This window comes from Capra hircus, chromosome 10 (assembly GCF_001704415.2).
Source record: "Capra hircus breed San Clemente chromosome 10, ASM170441v1, whole genome shotgun sequence".
Classification (NCBI taxonomy): domain Eukaryota; kingdom Metazoa; phylum Chordata; class Mammalia; order Artiodactyla; family Bovidae; genus Capra; species Capra hircus.
In genome coordinates, this window is record NC_030817.1 from 4,829,792 (window position 1) to 4,838,114 (window position 8,323).

The following is an 8,323-nucleotide window of genomic DNA, read 5'->3' on the forward strand; positions in this document are numbered from 1 at the left end:
TCTGGCCACCTGATGGGAAGAACTGACTCATTGGAAAATACCCTGATGCTGGGAAAGATTGAAGGCAAGAGGAGAAGGGAATGATAGACGATGAGATGGTTGGATGGCATCACCAACTCAATGGATATGATTTTGAGTAAACTCCAGGAGTTGGTGATACACAGGGAAGCCTGGAATACTGAAGTCCACGGCTTTGTGAAGAGTCAGACACGACTGAGAGACTGAACTGAACTGAATCTTAGGATGATTCCCATTATTGAAGGGATTAACCATCACTTATGATCTCACATATATATCCTGTAGCACTTATGTACTTCTACACTAATGCCATTACAAGCAATAAGATGCTAAGGCAAATAACACTTCCACTTTCTCAGTGTGAGCTAGGTTAAAAGAAGATGATTTCACAATGGCCAAAGAGAGCTATTGGTCCAGGATATCATGCAGAATCAAGTCATTTGTGTCCTTAAACTGCAAGATTTTCCTCCTCATCTTATTTCAGGATCAAGCTTTGGGGATTTTCAGACTGATCCAAGATGTGTGTGTTAGTTGCTCAGTGGTGTCCACTCTTTGCAACCCCATGGACTGTATGTAGCCTGCCAGGCTCCTCTGTCCATGAAATTCTCCAGGCAAGAATACTGGATTGCGTTGCCATTTCCTTCTCCAGAGGATCTTCCCAACCCAGGGCTTGAACCTGGGTCTCCTGAATTGCAGGAAGATGCTTTAACATCTGAGTTACAAGGATAACATCCTTCAAATGTATGTAGAATCAGTTTTGAGATCATTTTCTGGATATAGAATACACTGTTACTCAGAAACTAACAAGAGATCCTAGCTAGTCACCTGGATATTTATTACATTCTGAGTGGAGTGAGTAAACATCCTGAGACTCCAAATCTGCCCATTTTCTTTGTTCTATTCCATTGATCACATTGTTCGGGACCCACTGTCAACTCTAATCTAGTAGTTTGGTTAGATGTGCAGGTGAGTGTAAGTGTGTGGGGACTAGGATGGTCTTTCTCTCCCTGAACGAGCACCAAAATTATGCAAGTGGTATGTATATACCGGTGCTCCCCTGCAAGATTACAAGCTCTAAGGGGCAGATGTGTGGCCATTAGACAGACTTGATTGCTTAAACAGAGGTCATTAATGTCCTTCATTCTCCTGGAACCCAGCTCCTGTACCTGCTTGGCCATGAGAGAGGCCAGGTAAGTACCGAATGAGTGAAGGGACAAAGATGTTCTTAGCCTGGGTATCTATTTATTGTATGCCTCCTCTCAACTCCAGCCTTTTCACGAGACTTGGAAAATATTTCAGTGTTTCGGATCACCATTTTCCTTCTTAACTTTAGAACCTTCATTAAACAAACATATTGCCAATCCTAAATCATTAAAAAACTCAAACAAGCTTCATCCTCAAGGTGAACTTGTATATATCAAAAGATTCTTCTCAGGGAAAACAGTCATTCTAGCTTTTGTGTACTTCTCTTCCATATCATACATCTCTATTAAAATTTGTCACACTATAATTAAATGTTTTCTTTACAGGTCCATATCCACAATTTTCACATCCAAGGAATAGGATGAATGAAACATGACTAGCTTTTTATTTGGCCTGTATTACATCAGTTACCTTGCTTACATAACTTAATTTCACCTTCTGCCTACTTTCTAGGCAATATATAATTATCCATAATGTTTCAGATAAAAAAGTTCAGATACAAATAGATTGTCTCGCTCAAATAAGAACCGATGGAGTCATGATTCATACGTGAAACTTCTGATGCTAAAGGACACTTTTTTTGTTTTTCATTTTGGTATTCCTAACATCCTTCAAAGCCCCTAATAGGACTTAATATTTAATAAATAAATACAGAAAAAAATGACCAAAGAAAAGCAACCTAATAGAAATCGTTTACTTCTTATATCAAATAGTAGCCAACCGTGTGTGTGTGTGCGTGTGCGTGTGTGCGTGTGTGCACACATGTGTGCGTGTGCATGTGTGCGTGTGTGTGCATGTGTGCGTGTGTGTGCATGTGTGCATGTGTGTGTGCATGTGTGTGTATGTGTGTGTGGTATATATGGACTGCCTCAGTGGCAGCAGTGGTAGAGTCCTGCTGCCAACATAGGAGACATGGGAGATATGGGTTTGATCCCTGGGTTGGGAAGATCCCTTGGAGGAGGGCATGGCCACCCACTCCATTTTCTTGCCTGGAAATTTCATGGACAGAAGAGCCTGGAGGGCTACAGTCCATAGGGTTGCAAAGAGTTGGACACAAATGAAGCAACTTGGCATGTGCACACACATATGTGTGTGTGTGCACGGGCGTGTGTGAAAGTTGGGTTTAGAAAAGATTGAGGATAATAAGGACCTTTCTATCACTTTGATACAGAAACTGAAACATCTGGCTAACAAAAATATCTCCACACATTTGCAGGCTCTAAAATTTTCAGAGTTTGAGTGGTCACTGTTCTTCTTAATCTTTCTTAATCTTTCCCCTTTTCCACCAACTGACACTAGAAAACTCTTCCATATAGTATCAAATCCAAAATGCTGTATTTTATTACTAATTTTTCCATCCCAGATCAGTTCTCACTTGGGTGCCTGTTATGCTATTTCTCTCTCATAGTTAATTTGAGGAGGAACAAACGGTCTTTGCTACTCAAGAGTAATTCACTAATCCTGCTTAGGATGTAACCAGAGCTACTACATAAACTTCAAAGACACTAAGAGAATGGGGAACAGTGGATTTTGGTTTAAGTATAGAAATTGCCTCAATTGTCACTGGATATGAGTGTCGCTAATTCAGTTCAAGGTTACTCTCAGGATATATGCATGGAATGGGACCTGGGTTTATGGAGATAACATGATTCTTTGATCATAAAATGACCAACTGTTTCTGCGCAGAAATGTTTGAGTTAGCTGAAGCTACTGGAAGCACACTTCCACAATGTGAAATCTGTCCACAGAAAGTCACTAACAATGATCTCAGAACCCAGAAAGATACAGTGAAGTGACTCCAAAATTTTATTTGAGAATCTGTTTAAATCCCCCCATTCAAATCATGTTGTGTATCACCAAAAAATTAACAAAAAGTACACTTTTATTCCAATTAGAGTTTTATTCTAGATTAGGAGTAAAAAATAAAAGATGACTCTTTAAAAGTTTGGATACATAAAACATAAGGTTTTATTATCCCAAAGAGAGACATTCTATTATGCAGATACATTAATTCAGTTGCTGGTGTGAAGACTTTAAATAGAAATAAAGTTGAAATAAGGAGTTTCATGTTGAGGGATTGCTGAGTAAAATAATGAGATGTTTAGTATTGCTTAGGTTGCATGTAGGTTTGAAAAATTTCTTTTTAATATATATTTGTTTTTTGCAAGCCATCTCTTATGACTTCAGAGTCTTCCAATTGCTCTAGGATAGGAATCATCATGCAGAGATACAGTAACCAAACGAGCACAGACACTGAATCTGAAAGTATGTTAGCATGTGAGCTTGTGTGTACTCAGTCATGCCCAGCTCTTTGCGGCCTCGAGAAGCGTAGTCCACCAGTCTCCTCTGACTATGGAATTCTCCAGACAAGAATGCAGGAATGAAGTGTCATTTCCTCCCCCAGGGGAGCTTCCTGACCCAGGGGTCAAGCTCGCATCCCTTGTGTCCCTTGCACTGGCAGATTCTTTATCACTAGCACCACCTGGGAAGCCCTACTTTGAATCAAAATTGCCTACGTTGAACCAAAATTGACTAAATCCCTCAATGTAGAATGACAGGATGTAACTTTACTAAGGTCACGGTTACTCATCCATGTGTGAGCACAGACTCTATTTCGTAGCATATGAGGATGAGAATGTATATATATATATATGTATACATATATACATGTATGTATGCATGTACAGAGAGATATAGTTATGAAATCAGTGTATATATGTATAACACATATGTGATGCATATATGTAAATTGAGGGGTAGGAAGGACAAATTATTGGCTTCACAAATAAAATAAAATAAAATAAAGATCTCTAATGATGCGATCTCCAGTGCATTTGGATGAATGCGCACATTTTGGGGAAATACATCTTCAACTTTTCTTTGTCCTATTCAAAAATCTGAGGAATTTTTAAGCCTCGAAATCTTAGAACCACACTAGAACAGGTTATCTGTCATGCCTTCTTGACCACTTGATACATTTGAGCAACCTTTCTATGTTTGGGGAAATTTACACATTTAAGTAATCCAAACCTCTTCAAATTAGAAAATGAAAGCATTCCTCTCATGTCCTCTCCAGCTATCTGGCCCCAGATGTGACAGAAATTCACCCAATTAGACTGTTCTTCAAACAGTGGAGCAGAGTCCCCTCTAACAAGGATGGTGACAGCGGTGGACCGCTTGCGGGTGACAATGGTCAGCCTTCCAACCATCCCATCCAGGTCCCAGCACAGTGGCGGGGCAGGCGCAGTGGGGTCTCTAACATGGGAGTCCCACATTATAATTTGGGCGTTGTTTCTGTTGTACTGACTAGAGATTCTGTGAGTGTCCTTATATTTCATGTAAATCCCTTTTGTCTTAAAGTAGAGTGTGTTCTGAGGCTTCCCAGGTCGCTCAGTTGTAAAGAATCTGCCTGTCGACGCAGGAGATGTGGGTTCGATCTCTAGGTCAGGAAGATCCTGTGCAGAAGGAATCGGCAACCCGTTCCAGTATCCTTGCCTGAGAAATCCCATGGGCAGAGGAGCCTGGTGGGCTACAGTCCATGAGGTTGTAAAGAGTGGGACACACCTGAGCTTGTAGGCAGGCAGGCAGGCAAGAGTAGGTCCTACCTTTTGCTTATAAGAACATTGGCTTACTACCTGGACAGTATACTTTCTGCCCCACTTAAAGACTCTGCCTAGAACTTCTCTCTTGGCCTTGCTGCCAAATTTTCTTTTTTCTTTCTCTCTAAGCGGCACACTCCCATGTGTGCTACTAAGAACAGCTGCTAATTCCATCTTAAAATGTTTCTGTCTTAACCACATTTCTGCATCCAGTTTTTTTAAAATATGAATTTATTTATTTTAATTGGAGGCTAATTACTTTACAATATTGTACTGGTTTTGCCACACATCCACATGAATCCACCACAGGTATACACGTGTTCCCCATCCTGAACACCCCTCCCTCCTCCCTCCCCGAACCATCCCTCTGGGTCGTTCCAGTGCACCAGCCCCAAGGATTCGGTATCATGCATCGAACCTGGACTGGCGATTCTGGTTTTTTACTCCACTATCTCTTTTCCTTTTCAGCAAACTCCTGAAAGTTTTATATATACTCACTCTCTTCAATGTATTTCCTCCCATTTTCTCTTGAATTCACTTCAATCAGGTTTTTGCACTGGAATTGCTCTTTTCAAAATCCCTGGTAACCTTCAGATCACAGAGTTGACCTGTTCATTATGAAGCTACCTTCAGTTCTTCCCTCGCTCCACCTATAAGCAGCGTGCAAGAAAACTGATTGCTCTTTCCTCCTCGAATACGTCCTTAGCTCCCAGGACCGCATATGCTCCTAGACTTCCTCCTGCTTTTTTATTTCTGTTTTCTTTTTCCCCTTCTAGACCTCGACAGCATGGAGTGCTCCAGCACTCAGTCGTGGCTCTTTCCTTTCGTGTCTACACTCACCTGACCTCATCGCCTTAAATCCTAACAAGCTCATCCTTTTTCCCTTGAATTTCAGACTTGCATAGCTATCTGCCTATTCGACACACCCACCTGGAGGTCTAACAGATATTTCAAATATAATATGCCCCAAATTGAACTTCTGATCTCCTTCACTCCCTGTAGCCCTGGTTCCTTTCCATTTCCCCCATCTCAGTAACAAGCAACTCAATTCTTTCTGTTGCTTAGATCAAAAATACTAGATTCCTGTTTGATTTTTCTATTTTCTGCACAGATCGTTCCAATTGATTAGGAAATGCTGTCCACTCTACCTTCGGAATATGTCCAGGCTCTGACTAATAATCCGCATTCACCCCTGCATTTACCTGTATGTTTTAAGTCATTATCGCCACTCCTTTGTATTATTGCAATAGCCTCCAAACAGATTTCTATTCTTATTTCTTGCCCCCTTTCCATAGTCTTTTCTCAATAATGCAGCCCAGTCATTCCTAAATGTAAGTGAGAGCATATTATATCTCTCCTCATAAGTTTTCAAAGCCCAAGTCCTTACAAGGATCCATTTTCTCAAATGTTGTATGGCTTCATTACGTTTCTGACCTCATCATCTCAGTCACTTGAGTCAAAACAGGTTGACTTTGCCGTTCCTACAACACACTGGCTTCCATGATAGCTCACTTGGTGAAGAATCTGCCTGCAAGGCAGGAGACCCCAGTTTGATTTCTGAGTTGGGAAGATCCACTGCAGAAGGGAGAGGCTACCTGCTACAGTATCCTTGAGCTTCTCTTGTGGCTCAGATGGTAAAGAAATCACCTGCAATGTGGGAGACCTGGGTTTGATCCCTGGGTTGGGAAGACCCCCTGGAGAAGGGAAAGGCTACCCACTCCAGTATTCTGGCCTGGAGAATTTTATGGACTCTATAGTCCATGGGGTCACAAAGAGTCGGACACGACTGAGTTACTCACTTTTCATAATACATCGGACATACCTTCACCTCAGGGACCCTGGTGTGCTGTTTCTTTGACCTCTTATGTCTTCTCCCAGATATTAGCATGTTTGTTAACTCATTTCTCTAATACTTTTATTTAAATTCCTCCTTCTAAGTTAATCTTTATGGCCATAGAAAGTGAAGTCACTCAGTCGTGTCTCACTCTGCAAATCCATGCAGTGCAGCTCCCCAGCCTCCTCCGTTTGTGGGATTTTCCCACCAAGAGTACTGGAGTGGCTGCCATCTCCTTCTCCTGGAATCTTCCCAAACCAGGGATTGAACCTGGGTCTCCTGCATTGCAGGCAGATGCTTTATCATCTGAGCCACCAGGGAAGCTCTTTATGGCCATCCTAACTCAAATTAGAAACACTTTCCATGACTATCATATCATTACTTAGTACCTATCACAACCCAGTATGCTACTGTCTGCTTCCACTACTACATGGCTCCTTAGGAATTTGCTGAAGGCTGGCATACAGTAGGTGCTTAGAGTGACCAGTTCATTTGAGGTTGTTGAAACTTATCCAGGCAAAATGACACAGCAGGGCACACCAGCTCAATAAATACTTGCTGACTCAAAGAATGAGAAGTATAAGTGTGCACTCTACTTAAATCTTGAAACGGTAGGGTATGTAGCCTAAGTTTTGTGGATGGAAAAATCATCCAGAAATGAATGGCCAATAGTTCATCAAATGATATGAAAGAAAAGGACACAATGACTAGCAAGTGCTATGTAAGAGAAATCTCAAAACAGGTAACAACTCTTATTAGCTCCCTACTCTGGGGTCATATCTATAATTCTACTATGAAGGCTAATTGCTTATAAGATGTTATCCTTTTGAGTGACAGCAAATTTGTAAAAATACTGACTACATCTGTAAAATATACACAGTGTTGAGATTCAGCTGCATCATTGCTAAATAATAGGAAATAATGGTCATAAGCAAATGACAACAGAATGTCAACTCTGCTGACCGTAATTAGTCTGCCGGTTAGTAGCCGCGTCTGGTTTCAGCCATTAGCTCAAATCCATCCGTTAGTCATGAATCTTGTGGGGTGCACAAGTAGTCTCATGTGGTCACTGTAAGGTCATATAGCTATTCTAGCACTTTCCTGGTAAAGAGAGAACCGCTGGAGTTCCCGTTACTGCCAGATAAGCCTCTGTTCTGTCCTTCTAGAGTTTTCTCCACTATTCTCTGTCTTGTTAAGTACACAGAAGGGTGGATCCTTTTTGCAGGTCTCAGATGTCTTTGCGGGCTGGTTTGTGTTTGGTGCTATTCACTGAAAAGCAGTAGTAAGACACAGGGAGGTGAGCAAAGAGAGGAAATCCTTTCTTCCTTGTTCTCTTCCTAAATCAAAGTTACTGACACATCTTTGGCCGCAGCTGCATTCTCACATGACTGTAGCATCGCCTTCCAAATGTTCTATTCTCAGCACACCCTGGTAATTCTATTTCCTCCCATTATCTCTTCAGCTTTTGGGTGCTGATAACTTGCCTCTTTTGCTAATTCCTTGGTTCTTCACCAACGTTTGTTGGTCCTCGTAAAGCTACCTGCATCTCTATAAAGTAGGCTTTTATTAATGTTTCTATTGTTTGCAAAGAGAGACACATGATAAATCTTTATTTTGCTTTCTATGACTAATATATTTTATTCTTTACTCCCATGTGTTGTTTATTCTC